Below are 13,855 nucleotides of genomic sequence, written 5' to 3'. Positions count from 1 at the left end.
GTATCAGCCTGACATTTGTCTCTCTCTTTCTATCTGCGCGTCTGATGAAACAGTGCAGCAGATTTGACACCTTTACATTTCAAAACCACTGAACAGATCCACACCAACTGTCTGCCACAGTGATCTAACTGTGGTGATAAATTAGGTGCAGAGTTTATTTCTATTTATTCAATTTCCATTTATTTCTATTTCCATTCTCTCCTCCCAGATTTTGCACCTCTGAACAGGAAAACCTGGAGGAAACCAATTTTCAGAGGTGCCACTCCTCTTCTATTTTACTAGCACATATCTCTCTGTGGTCCTTTATTAAGTAAAGTGCAATTCGACTGTGTGGAAGCTACAAAGTTCCTAAAAATACTCGGTAATATCTACCCCTAAGAGTCTACACTTGCGAAAGAAAAAGTACAGCGAAGTGTGTTTAGCAGGTATCTAGTCATAAAACAAAAAATACGGGGCACTGAAATTTTGACCTGATGATAGAGTAAAAAGTTTGGGAATAAAAATTAGTGAAAATTATCCCCTGGGAGCAAGGAATGTCAGTTTAAAGTTGTAGTCTACCTAGTAGCTACAGAGATATTTCATGGAATGAGTGAAAAGTTTGACCTGCTGGTGGTGCTTGATGAAAGGATCAGGGTCACCAAGTCTTTGAATTCATCCTCTGGATGAGGCCTACTTAATCTGAATCAAAGTTCTTGGCAATCTATACAGGAGTTGTTAAGATTTGTCACTAAAAATTAAGCTACCATTCTCGTGGTATTTCCAGAAGACATGACCAATTTTAGTAAGATGTTGAAATTGTTGAATATAAATATCTCAACAATTTCTCATGGCAATCCATCTCATAATAGTTGAGAAATTTCCATCTGGACTGAGTGCTGAACCAGGTGATTGTCAAACAAACCAATGCTGGCATCCTTAAATTTGCACTGTTAGATTTAAATAGAAATGGCAGCAGTCTTCATGTTTTAAGCAATGCTAAACTAAAGAGAACTGTCAACAAAAAAACATGCCCTTAGTCTTTTTATTTGGCATATGGCAACTGATTTGACAGGACTCTTGTACATGTGCCAGCATATTCAGTTTCGGTGCCATCACTTGAGTGGAATTACTATGATATCCTGTCTGGTTGGACAAATCAAAATAAATACTTCTTAATTCATACGAGATGTTGGATGCATAAATATAAAAAAAGAGTAGATTTGTTCATGTAGATCATATTTATCATTTTACTGTGCTGCCTTGGGATGTCCACACTAATCATCTTACCCTTCCATCGTCTCTTGACCTTCACTGTCAGTGTTTTATTCCAAAAACTACAACAAAGTTTTCTTTTCAAGGGCAAACACCTTTATTAGGTTTTCTGAAGTACATTTTCTGCAGTTATTTTTATGCAGTATTTGCACACAAACAGCCCTGCAGTGCATCTATCCATCATGTTTTATGTCCGAACACGGCCTGCAGCAGTGTGTTTTGTCCTTACATAAAGGGAAAGCAGAATATATTGAAGGTCATTACAAAAAGTTTGCATGTAGGGACTCTCGTATTCCTTATAAACACGGGTGTCCGTTACAGAAAGCTCTCTCAGAGCAAACCTTACCTATCGTCTGCTTCCGCGGCCTCATCACCATTTTCATATGGATTCTTTATTTCCAGAATTCTGTATTAATAACCTCATTATTAATAATATCTGCTGGAAAGGATGGCTCTGTGTGGGATTTGTTTATTTCCTAGACAACTTTGTCCGGCTGGAGAAAAGTTCTCCAGCAATTTGGAGAGTGAAATTTGAGCCTGCCAGATTTTATTTTGCCTTGTCTCAGAAGTGGAATCCTCTCACTCACTCTTAATATGTATCTCATGAGCTGTCATTCTTTCTCCGTCACTGTAGCAAGCAATTAAGTGATACCTGCTGGATAGTGTAATAATGTGTCAGAATGCAATAAAATGCTTCTCTGGATGGCTAGAAAATGCAATTACATCACCACATTATTACATTACCTGTCATTTATGGTATTTCTTCATAAGGCTGTCACATTTTTAACGCATAATGTAATCCCACTCCTGATGTATTCATGTCTGGCATTATGAAGAAATAAAATTGAGGTATTTTTAGTTATTGTAGTAATTGTGCATGACATTCCCAGATTAATTATTTTGTAAAAGTAGTAATATAAACACAATATAATAATATAAAAATACTGTTATAAGTAAGGCATTCAAAATGTTACTTAAAACTGCTCTAGTCGATATTTTTGGTCTTAACAACTGATCAAATGTTGTGTTTTGGTGAAATATATCGCTCACAAACCCAAAGGGAATCACAGTTCCCCTCAGCTCTGCAAAGCGTTTTAGCATCTTTTGCTCATTGTTTGGGTTTTAGCTACACCGCCCACAGTTTTACTGTTCTGATTCAATCTCACTACTCTCATCAACTCTGTTTGCAGCAGCAACAGGCAGCTGTTTTTAGTTGAAAAAACAAACAAAAAAACACTCTTAAACTAGTTGTACATTATGTGCAATAAACCAAATAGCAGTTATACAAAGTTTGCAAATGCCAAGTGAATACATTCTCCACAATTTTTACTTGCTAGTTAGGAACTAGCAAGTTGATTAGCAACCAGCAAGATTAGAAACTAGCTAAAAACAGCTATTTAATTTTTAAAACTTTGTTGGCATAATTACCTTAAGAAATAGTTTATGAAGCCATTTAGATGCACTTTCAGTTACAAAATTAAGATTGTTATCACTAGACAGCAACAAAAAGTTGAAAGCTTTTAGATTTATTGTTTTACAGTGCAGAGTTGTTGTTATTTAGGCATTTAGCAGCATTTCCATGTTGTATCTGGTCAAGCTGAATGTCTTTTTCCCTACTTACGTTCCTGTCAGGTACATTTAACTATACCATGTATGAGACTGCATAAACTGTTCATATGATTTGCATCTAAAACCTTATTCTGCAAAGTATCAATGAACTATAGCTGTTACGTAACAATATAATATAAAAGAGTAAAGTGGCATAAAAGGGACATTTCCACCATTACATCACTCAGTCGTTGCTCACTTGATATAGTAACCATTTTGAGGAAATTGGCAGTCAAGGTAACAGCGGGAAACTTTGTTACCTAGTGTTTTATTACTATATAATCCATTTTGCAGATGCTTTTGTACAAATTTTGCACAGGGATGCCTTTGTCTTTCATAGATTTTACTTTCACTCCTCCATATTTATTATATAAAATCTTAACCTTGTGAGTTTTCAGAATCATGTGAAGAGATGCAAACTTGCAAATGACAAACTTTTCCTTTTTTCAGTGCAGCGTTAATAGGCCTGGGCTAAATGTAGCTCTGTCCAGTGAGCATGTCAATACAAGCTAGTAGAGACTATGACCTAACAATCTGCAAAACTCTTATCTTCACAAAGCTAAAACATAAATTTCTCTGTGAAATAGTCTTATCAGTGAAGATACATTTCAATAAATTCAAGTGTGTGCGTGCACAAGGTTTTGGATGATCTTTTTGTATTGAAGTTGTATGCCTGCCAGTATAAATACCTGCCTAATTCATCATTCACTTGATAGCTGATCATATTCATCTGACTAAGAAAAGCTTACAACTGCTTGCGTTTACTGAATTTACCCCAAGAGAAGATAAAGTCAAAATCAAATTCTTGCCATGCAGTGTGAAAAGGCCTCAGGAATGAAAACCCATCCTGCTTTCTTAATTTCATGTGTTTTTTTTTTTTTTTTTTTTTTTTTTAAAGACTGCAAGATTTTTAAACACTTCCTTCTCTCTGTCCTCTCTGAGACAAAACTACTGATTTGAATATCTGAGCAGGGCCCACTGTATTCACATCTGTGACATTTTGTTAAGTTATCTGATAATTTTTTCAATTTTCTTTCACATCAAAAAATTTGAGTTGCAGCAGGCAGTAAAAAACTCTGATAAACACAATGCATTCTACTTGCCCAGCACCAAGCAGTGTCAGTCTGCAATAAGTTTACAAAAATATAATGCATACCATTATGGGATAGTCTAGTTGCCCGGGAGCTTAAGGGGCCGACCATGTAATCACACTGCCTCCAGTTCTCTATCTTTGTATGTGATTTCATGGCATCTTACATTTTGCAAATGCAATATGAATATATGAAAATGCAAATGCACAGACAGGAATTTTCTCATGCCAGATAACCAACACAGCTCTTACCTTGGCACAAAATGTGTTCATCATGGTCCCCCGCTGCTCTTTGTAATAACTTGATTAAGGAAACGTGTTTTCAGGGCCTTCAAAAGTAATTTCATGTTGACCGGCTACAAAATCACAATGCTTCTTGATGTATGACTTATGATAACACTATACATATTATAAGGTGAAAGTGACTATTGTGTACATTGAGTACTTTAGTATTATTATTAAAGCATACTTTGTAGATAGTATATCTTTACTTTTGATTAAGTCATAATTTGGGTGACGTTATCATTTTATAACACAGAGTTGTATGTCAAAATGCAGGTTTTAATGCCTCTATGCCACTCACAAAACAAAAAGTGAAATTTTTGAAGTAGAAATGATAACTAAAGTAATAAATAATAATAAATACATCCTAAATAATAAATACTCCATTCCTGAAGGAAATGACTTTACTGCTTCCACCACTGATGAAAAATACAAAGAAAAATGAATTTCCAGTCTCAGTGTTTTCCAGAATCTAAACAGAACTATTTGTATTCGAATCGGCTTACACTCACGTCATTTTCATTCGATATTGGCCTAATGACATAACTCTTGTTAGCTTCCTGATAAAGCACTCCAAAAGAGACACATCTGCCAAATCAAACAAAAAAATAAATAAATAAATATCCAAGGCTTTAGCATATTTGAAAGGAAAAAGTAATGTTATGTATTGACTTATCCCTGAGCTGTAGCTCGAATAGTGAGCACTGCATAATGTAGCTCAGTGTGACATCTGAAGCACGGCATGATGCATCTCAGCAGTTCACCCCAGCTCACCTCTTTGTAAAACGCTGTGTAAATGTCATTCAGTAAACAGAGCAAAGGAAGTGTGTGTAACCTTGAACCATTTCTCTGGGTGGTTCCAGTCTCCAGCACCACTGCATCCACCTAGGTGTCTGCTGCTGGGAGATGATGAATGGGACTAAATCACTGCATCCAACTGTAGCAGGTATATGTAGTAAACTTGTTTGCAAATCTCATGCATAAAAATTGCCTCTGTAATTGAGAAGAGAAATTTTGTTTCTCCCCAACAAGCATTATGAATATTTTATGGCACACTTTCAAGTTGCAAATGGTCCAGGAAATAAGCTCCATCCAGAAATTGTATTAACTGAAATTATATTTTCTCAGGCCTCTCTGCCAGGTAAACAGTCATTCTCTCCTTATATCTATTTTGTTTGCCTTTACCAGCATGGAAATTGAATAGAGACCAGCAAAGATTCAGATTTATTCTGCTGTTTTCACAGATTTCCCAAAGAGGAAAATGAGCAAGAAAATGAATTTGAACCAGTGTGTTTGATGTGTGATCAGGTGACATGAGACAGATTTATTCTCTCTTTTATGTTTTTCCTGTGATTTTCCTCTCATGTATAACTCTATTTCATGGTATCATTGACAATCAGGCTTTGTTGATCTAAGCACAGCAAGGCCAAAGATCAGTAATTGCATAACTGGCCAAAATGGAGCAAAAAGAAGAATCTGACTCACTGACATCTGCTTTTACAATAAAAAAATACCGGCTATAGAAAGAAATACATAATTTCTGTGAAAACCGCATATGTAACTACAAAACAGAGCTACAAACCAAGCTGCAGCACTCTGACATGGAAAAAGAGCCAACAGCCAATGAAAGAGAGATAACATCATCCTAAGCTAGCTTCTTCATAACTTCCTCTTTAATTGAAAAATACCAACTCTGATGAACCAACATCTTGGTTATCAAATATATCTAAAAGTAGAAGAAAAACTATGTGCTTGCCCAGCCTGAAAAATGAAAACCCTTTCATCTTAGATTCACTCTGTACTTTAGATAACATCGCATTGTTGGTCTTTCTTGAGTCTCCTAATCAAACACATTTAAATAAATTAAGGTTAAAGCGTTTTACGTAACGATACATTTCATAAAGATAGATCTTTCAGATGCCGCAATATGGTCGCTAACGAAAAACTAACAAACTATCAGTTTGTCTCAATGTGACAAACAAATTAAGATATATATAAGGATGTTAATACACACTCTGCAGCTCCATATGGCTATGCTTAGTGCTGCTCTTTGCGTCATTAACCTGCAGCAATTAGCTACAGCAGGTATCCATAGGCTACAGAACATGTGGGTCATTAGTGCTCTGATATTTTCTTCAGTCAAGACACATTGTACAGCATATACATGTTAACTTCAGAGAATGAATAAATGTTTGTTAACATCTAATGGCTGTATTTTTAGAAATGCAAATCAGAAAACTCCTATGAATTTGAACTTTCAGCAGTTTACAGATTGGCATTGTTGGCAAGTTTTGACACATGCACCAATGAACATGCAGCTGGGGTGTATACAAATAATTAATCCATAAATATAGCATTCAGCACATAAAATACTGTGATCTTTCAAAAGACTCATGGGGCTATTTTCCAGGAGCTTAAAATGTCTCCTGCAAGATCTACAAAGAAAACTTTTAAAAATGAAGCAGATGACAATTATTTGGCCAAGTGTACAGCCAGTATCAACCCAGCACCAGTCAGATCTATCATCCCATAAGACAGTAGCATAAGATAGGATAAGGTGTCCCAGACAGATATGCAGCTTAGGTTACGGTAAAGTTGCCTGTACATCGTGCGTCACGCGAGCATGCCCTCCTGCTGTGTCAGAAATCCCTCAGGGCTACCTGTAGACAGAGGCTGTCATTCTGTGTTTATTTTCTCATTTGAGTTTGGAGTTCTGAGTTCTCAGATTGAATTTGCTGTCCTGTTTCCCGGTTCATTTCCTCAGATGCTTGCCATCGCGCTCGTTGTTTGGAGTTTGGGAGAGCAGCTCCTCAGGAATATTCCTTAAGTGCTTAGTCAGGTCAGTTTGCAGTTTCTGTAGGTTCAATGGGACCACGCTGTCCTCTGTCTTCCAGCCAAAGGCAGCAGATAGTCAGAGTAACAACCAGTATAAAGTGAGGAGAATTAGAAAGGGTTCTAAATGTGGAAGGGAACTTAGCAAAAGACTAGGTAACAGTAAAACTTTTTTCTGTACACCAATGACTTCGCCACCAAGCCACCCTTTCAACAAGCTGGTCAAGTTTGTTGACGACACCCCAGTCCTAGGTCTCATCAAGGGCATTGGTAAGTCAGCCTACAGGAACACTGCAGAATGGTACACAGCTGACAAACTCTGCCCATTCTCAGAAAGATGATGGAGATGGTCATGGACTTCTGGAAACACCCACCTTCGCACTACAAATCAACAATGAAGCTGTAAAAATGGTGAGATCTCTTAAGTTTCTAAGTATTACCATCACCAGCAACCTGAAATGGGAGACACGCTCATCTAATCCAATGTCATCAAGAAAGCTCACCAGTTCTGTCTCAGACAACAACTAAGGATGAATATTTCAGAAGTTCACTCCCAGTTCTAACATAGAAGTCATTGAGATTGTCCAGCCATGCAGCCCACTGGCCAGGACATTGCTGTGAGCAGAACTGCAGGATCTAACATGACTAATGAGCTGACAACACTCCAAAAGTTAACTTATAGCACTCCGAAATGACACTTGGTGACACACAATGTCATTAACCTCTATCACTGTCCTTGCACTCAATGGAGCAAGTCAACATTTCCTGAATGAGAAATCAATTCCACAATTTTCTTAAAGCAGCAAGACATTGGAGAGTCTTACAATTTTGTGTGTCAAAGTTCAATCAGATTAAACTCTGCTCATATTAAAATAGGGGGAATCAGTCCACGTCTGGAAGAAAAATCTGGCAGGATTTGGAGTTCCTTTAGTTTGTTTCCTGTTTTATTTTGTAATTTTCCCCCCCTTGTGTCTGGTTTAGTTCTTCATTTCTTGTCTTTGTCTGTTTTCCCTCCTTTTCTGATTGTTTGCCTCTCCTTGATTGTGTTCACCTGTCTAGTTACCCCTGTCTTTATATACCTGTGTTCTCCTCGTGTGTTTTGTCAGTTCGTTGTGCTTCCAACCTTTATGTCATTCTTGTGCTTCCCTGTGCTTTTGATCCCTGTGTCCCCCATTTTGGATAATTTCTTTGTTTGGACTATGTCCCCTGGACTCCCAGCTGCCTTTTGTTTGCACCTGTTTCATTTTGAGTAAGTTCTTTTATTAAGTCTCCTTTTTCACCTTATCCCTCATGTTGGTGTCTGTATTTTGGGGTTCTCCATTTTGTAATTCTTAACAAAATCTGGCCCGATTGCACCTTAACTTTTTTTCCTCAAATGCCAAAAGTGATTATTGACATGGTGACATTTACTTGACAAGTGTCTCCAGTGGCCATGTGAGGCACAAAAAGTCGATGTTGATGCAGCACTGCTGAACCCTTTTAGGTTTTACTTTTATCCCCTTTCTTTTTATCCCTTGCTCTACTAACAGCCAACTTTGTTTCCTTTTAAGCATGCCCACAGTGTTTTCCTAATCTTAACCAGTTTTATTTCTAAACTAAACCATAACCTTGACCGTGCTAATAAAATATCTAATATTTGCAGTGTGTCTAAACAAAATGTAAAAATGTGTAACAAGTAAGTGAAAAAAAAAAACATCTATTCTCCAGCCTCTTTCACAAACTTTGTGTATGTGTGTGTGTGTGTCTCAAAGGTGTACAATAGATTATTGGTTGGCAGAGCTAATGGGTGACATTAGATTGTGAATTGTCCATATTTCTTTATTTCCCTTTCCTCAGAACCACCAGAGACTGGTCCACAGCAACAGAGTATTAATGGTGAATGTTGGAAAAACTGCAGGGCTGACACCACAGGGGACCATAAGGTATCAAATGCCTTTATTGTGAAAGGTTATCCCACAGCAGTCTAGTCAGGGTATAACTCGGTGTTGTGAATGTACTCCCAGTGTCTTTAAGTACTATAACTAACTTTTCCTTCCATCATTTTTCAATGATATATAAAACAGTGAGACATTTCACATAAGTGAGTCAACTTTTCTCCAGACTGAAAAGAACTGTTCACATATTAGAGTTTAAAATCCTGTACAGGCACTATACTCTCAAATAAAAGCCTTTCTTGACAGAACTGGGACAAAGTATTATTCTGGCACACTGTGGGCAACCCAAGAAACTATTGCAAGTGTGTGCTATTTACAGACTACCCAAAAAAAATGACAAAGAGCCTGGAAGGATCAGTTTAAATCTATATCCTCAATGATACTACTTAGCTCTGCCAGCTAAGTCATTTATCAAAAGGTCAATCCAGACATTCATCTGAGGGGTGTTTAAGAAAATCAATGACAAATTAGCATATATTTGGGGTTGCGGAGGAAAACAATCAATTCTTCAATATAGCAGCTGGAGTGGTCTCAAAATGGCGAATAAGAAGCACTAATGAGCAAGGAATTTAAAAGTCAATGAGCTATCACTGGCTTAGTCTGTGTTTACAAACATTAGTCTGAAAGTAAACAGCACTATGGTAATGGTGGAATATACAATATGTAAAGAAAAGCACTATGTCTGTGATCATAATTTAATTTATTCAATTGGATTTTTATTCATATTATATTTTGGAGTGCCTATAAGGTCTAATGTAATCATGTCTGACAAAAATCATTAGTTAAAATTTACTGCTTATAAATCCTTCCCTTAAATATAGCTGGACTGATACTGATAGAAGCATAAGGCCTGTAAAACACAACGCGGTTATGTTAGAACAAAATAACTGTATAACTGTACAATATCACATATGTTGCCAGCTGTACACAGCGATTTCAAACAGCTTAGCAAGAGCTGTTATTTCTGTTGTCAAAATCTAGAGACGCATACTAGAAATGAGAGGCTGCCTTTGTCACACTGAAGACAAAGGCATCATACTTCCATCTGAAATCAAGGACCCACTGTTTCAAAAATGATGAGTATATCTGCTACTGCTATTGTAAACTACAGGCTATATGTAATGTGAATGAATGGAATGCTTGACAGGCATAGCACCAAAACATTTTTTCTTGATCCTCTCAAAGGGATTTGGAAAAAATCGGTCTGTACAGCACAGTCAGTGATCAAGGTTTAATGTTTACAGAATTTCATGGACTCAAGCACTTGCTACTGAAAGAATGCATCAAACAAACGCAGGAGGAAACATTCCCTCCCAAGTGTCATGGCTTCTCTTTATGATCCCCACAGCGCTGAACCCCCAGATCAAGCAATGTGAGTGTTTTTTCATTCTCCAAGGCTCTCCACTGCCACTACTCTTTATGAAATAGGAATAAATTGAACCGCACACAAAATCCTTTCTAAACCGAGCCCAGTAATGGTGCAGTGGAGGGAAAAAATATTGCTTTTCCACATACTGAAATTCCCAAGTGTATTACTTAACTTGTTACGAAAAGGTCAGATTTCACAGGAGTGCAGATGCAAGGACAACAAAGAGTGAAGGTTTTCAGTGAATGTCAACAAAAAAATGCTTACCACTGCAAACGCAGAAATTACTCTGAGGCGGACAGCTTCACTGCATATTCCACATAGGACTGGATAATAACACATGGATGCTCTATCTATTTGTTGAGGAAATTCTTGAAAGATGTGAGTCATGAAATGCTCTGTAGTACAGACGGTATTCGTTATGTATTCATATCAGGTTTTTAAACAAAGCTTTAAACAAAATAGTTCTTTTCAATAGCCTCATGTTTTGTGAAAAAATAAAGACCATTTATTTATATTTTCATATTTTTTGCAATCAATTTTTTTTTTTTTTTTGGTTTGTTTGTTTTTAAATTGGATTTAACTTTTTTCCTAGTAACACCTGAGGCTTTGACAAATACCTGGAACAATCCCATATAGTTCCAATGTAATGGAAAAGTTGTTCACTACTCCAGAAAATAGAACCAGCCTTAGATATGATTTAGGAGGAGAGAATTCTAGTCTGTTCAGCTATGAGCTAGAAAGCTATCATTATGCTAGCAAAATTCAAAGTCAATAACGTTTCATACGGTTGACAAACATTAAATATAATGTGACAGTATGTCAACACTATAACTATCCAGCTGTGTCACACGGCCTGCTCATTCATGTAGAACATGAACCGACAGTTTCACTTGAACTACTTAGTAGGCGTTCATTATCAGGAATTAATGGACACCCTGCAGCCAGTCTGAACTGAGTATTCACCCAGACAATGGTATCAACCACAATATGTGTCACAATAAAGGCTGTCATTGTAAGGGCCTGATGAGTCTTACTAATCCTGAGCCCTTCCCTCCAGTGTGTCATCTTAATCGAGCCCTGTGTAGAATTCATCATCGCATCATGTACAGCAGGGTCTCAAAAAAATGTATATCAGGTCAACAGATTCACATCAAGGTCCATTTATTAGTTGATCTGGATATTTCAATCATAATGTATGATATTTGTTTTTTATTTTTCAATTTTTTTAAGGTCCATGTTGAGTTGAGTTTCAAGTTCATTCTTGACCTGGGAAGTCGTAGTTGTCAGGCACCTCATGTCAGATCATGTGAATGATATGATCAGAGGCTACTGATTTGACAGTGTTGACCTTATCAGCAGTGCATTCCAATGTCTAAAATGAATTTGTGAAGATGTGTTTGATTGACATGTAATCATTGGAAAGTGTGGTGCTGAAAAACTAAACTTCTAATCACTTTTCAGATTAGAATTCTGTAATATTTGTTTGAATAAAGCAGATGCTCTCCCTGTAAGATCACAAGAGACACAAAACATATTGTTTTGGTTATTGAGCATCCAGTCAACAACCATTATTCTTCTTTGACCTGAATTCTCTGGTTTGTCTGTCGCTGTAAAATGTTTCCTATTTATTAAGCACTACAGATTATTCATGTTTGAATTGGTTGATGAAATGGCATCATCCTGCCCTCATACCTCCCTCTTTCCCCTTCTTTTAACTCCCTTTACATCAGCTCAACCTTAGCATCGTACCTGGTTTTTCCCTCTTCCAGATCTCCAGGGATTCGAGGAGTTATTTAATCTGAGCCGTATATGACTCCCAGTGGATTGGAGGCATGTGGGAACTTGCACATCGCTGACTATCCTATCATTTTTTCTGAATTATGATATCAGAGAGCCACTCTGACTGTGAAATACGGTCACGGTGGAGAGGCAATGGGTTCAGCTGGTCATCTGGATTTAGTTTCAACAGTGTCTTAGTAGCACATGTAAAGCACAAGTAAAATGTGAATCTCATTTGGGTCAATTATGTCCTCCCTATGTCCCCCAATCATTTTGCAGCACATGCTATATGTAATCAGACTTCTACACATATTCACCTTTCATTTCCTTAATTAAGGTATAACAATTTTATTGTTCGGAACTAAATTATCTGCTGCCCTAGCTCTCAGAGACACCCTGAAGATATCACGCATGTGACAATAAAGTCTGTAAGGTGACATGTTGTGAGAGATTATCCTTTCACCGACACCTCCGTTTCTTCCTGTTACTGTCAGGAAGTAACACAGCGCAGCACAGCAATAAAAAAATCTGTTCTATTGCATCGGTAACAGAAATTGGAGCAAACACAAGAAGAAGAAGGCAATATGCTTATTTTGTTTGTAGCTTTTACCCAGAAATCCCCTGTTTTGTCGGGAGATTGCTTGAGTCTGATTTTATTTTATTTACATTCAATAGTTGTTTTGTTTCCTACAGCAAGTACATGCTGATCCCTTTATATCAAAGCAAAAGGCTTCCTTTTAGTACTGAGCACAGCTCTCTCTGTTCCTAGTAATACAAAGTAAAGAGGCAAAACTGGGGTAAATGCCAGTGAGCTGCTAATACTATATTTCCTGAAGTAAAAACCAGTAGTCAACTAAAAGCCAGGCCTCTCATAATGGCTATGTGCTTGCTCAACACCAGAAAATAAATACCAGACCAAATAAAGGCCAAGGAAAACAAAGTGCATGACAGTTAAGTTTAATATACATTAATACTATTTAAACTGAATAAATTTACCAATATAATCATGCTGTTTTCAACACGTTCTTGTTCTGGAGTATTCATTCAAGTATTATCCTATAGGGGCCGATTGCATATTGTCCTATTTTTTGAGGAAATACTGTCTGAAATACGTCTTGTGTTTAGGTTATGCTTTGTCTTTTGGTTTCTGGTCCATGTGTCGTGTTTCAAGTGTGTCTTGTCTTGTGTTTCCATGTGTTACGTTCCCGGTTGTTGTCGTGTCCTGTTTTATTTTGAAAGTGTCACTTCCCCTGTGTGTCTCTTTTTCATGTAGCTTTGCTTTTGGTTATCCTGATTGCTTTCTCCTCCCTTAATGTGCTTCACCTGTTCTTTTGTTATGTTGTCTATTTAGTCCTCATCTTCCATGTCACTCTTTGTCAGGTTGTTGTTCAGTCTCCATGTCAGGAAAATCTTGTCTTGTTTCGCCAAGTTTTTGCCATAGCTTTTTTTTTGTACTTTTTGTTGATCCTTGCCACAGTAAGTGTGTGCCTGTTTAGAGTTTCTTTTTGTAAAAATAAAAAGAATATCGTTTTGGATCTCTGCCTGCCTGCCCACTTTTGAGATTCTGCATCGGGGTTCAGTCCTCTGCATCAGCAACGTTAATAGTCAAACCACAGAGTGTTGTAGGCCATTGGTTAGCTCATCAAAATTTTACCCAAATTTTAGCTTAGCATCAAAAAATAAAAATAAAAACAAAACAAACAAGTAAAA

The 13,855-nt window shown here is 37.2% G+C and overlaps 1 long non-coding RNA gene across 1 annotated transcript; it reads left to right on the top strand.

Moving 5' to 3' along the window:
- Positions 1 to 8,162: 8,162 nt before the first annotated feature.
- On the top strand, positions 8,163 to 12,657 carry LOC124072124. Its single transcript, XR_006845449.1, has 4 exons — positions 8,163 to 8,312; positions 8,900 to 8,985; positions 10,242 to 10,369; positions 12,136 to 12,657. It is a non-coding gene; the product is annotated as an uncharacterized LOC124072124 (long non-coding RNA).
- Positions 12,658 to 13,855: the final 1,198 nt, after the last annotated feature.

The sequence above is a fragment of the Scatophagus argus genome, chromosome 15, assembly GCF_020382885.2.
Source record: "Scatophagus argus isolate fScaArg1 chromosome 15, fScaArg1.pri, whole genome shotgun sequence".
Classification (NCBI taxonomy): Eukaryota; Metazoa; Chordata; class Actinopteri; family Scatophagidae; genus Scatophagus; species Scatophagus argus.
The sequence above is the reverse complement of the archived record's forward strand: the minus strand, read 5'-3'. Positions and strand labels throughout refer to the sequence as shown.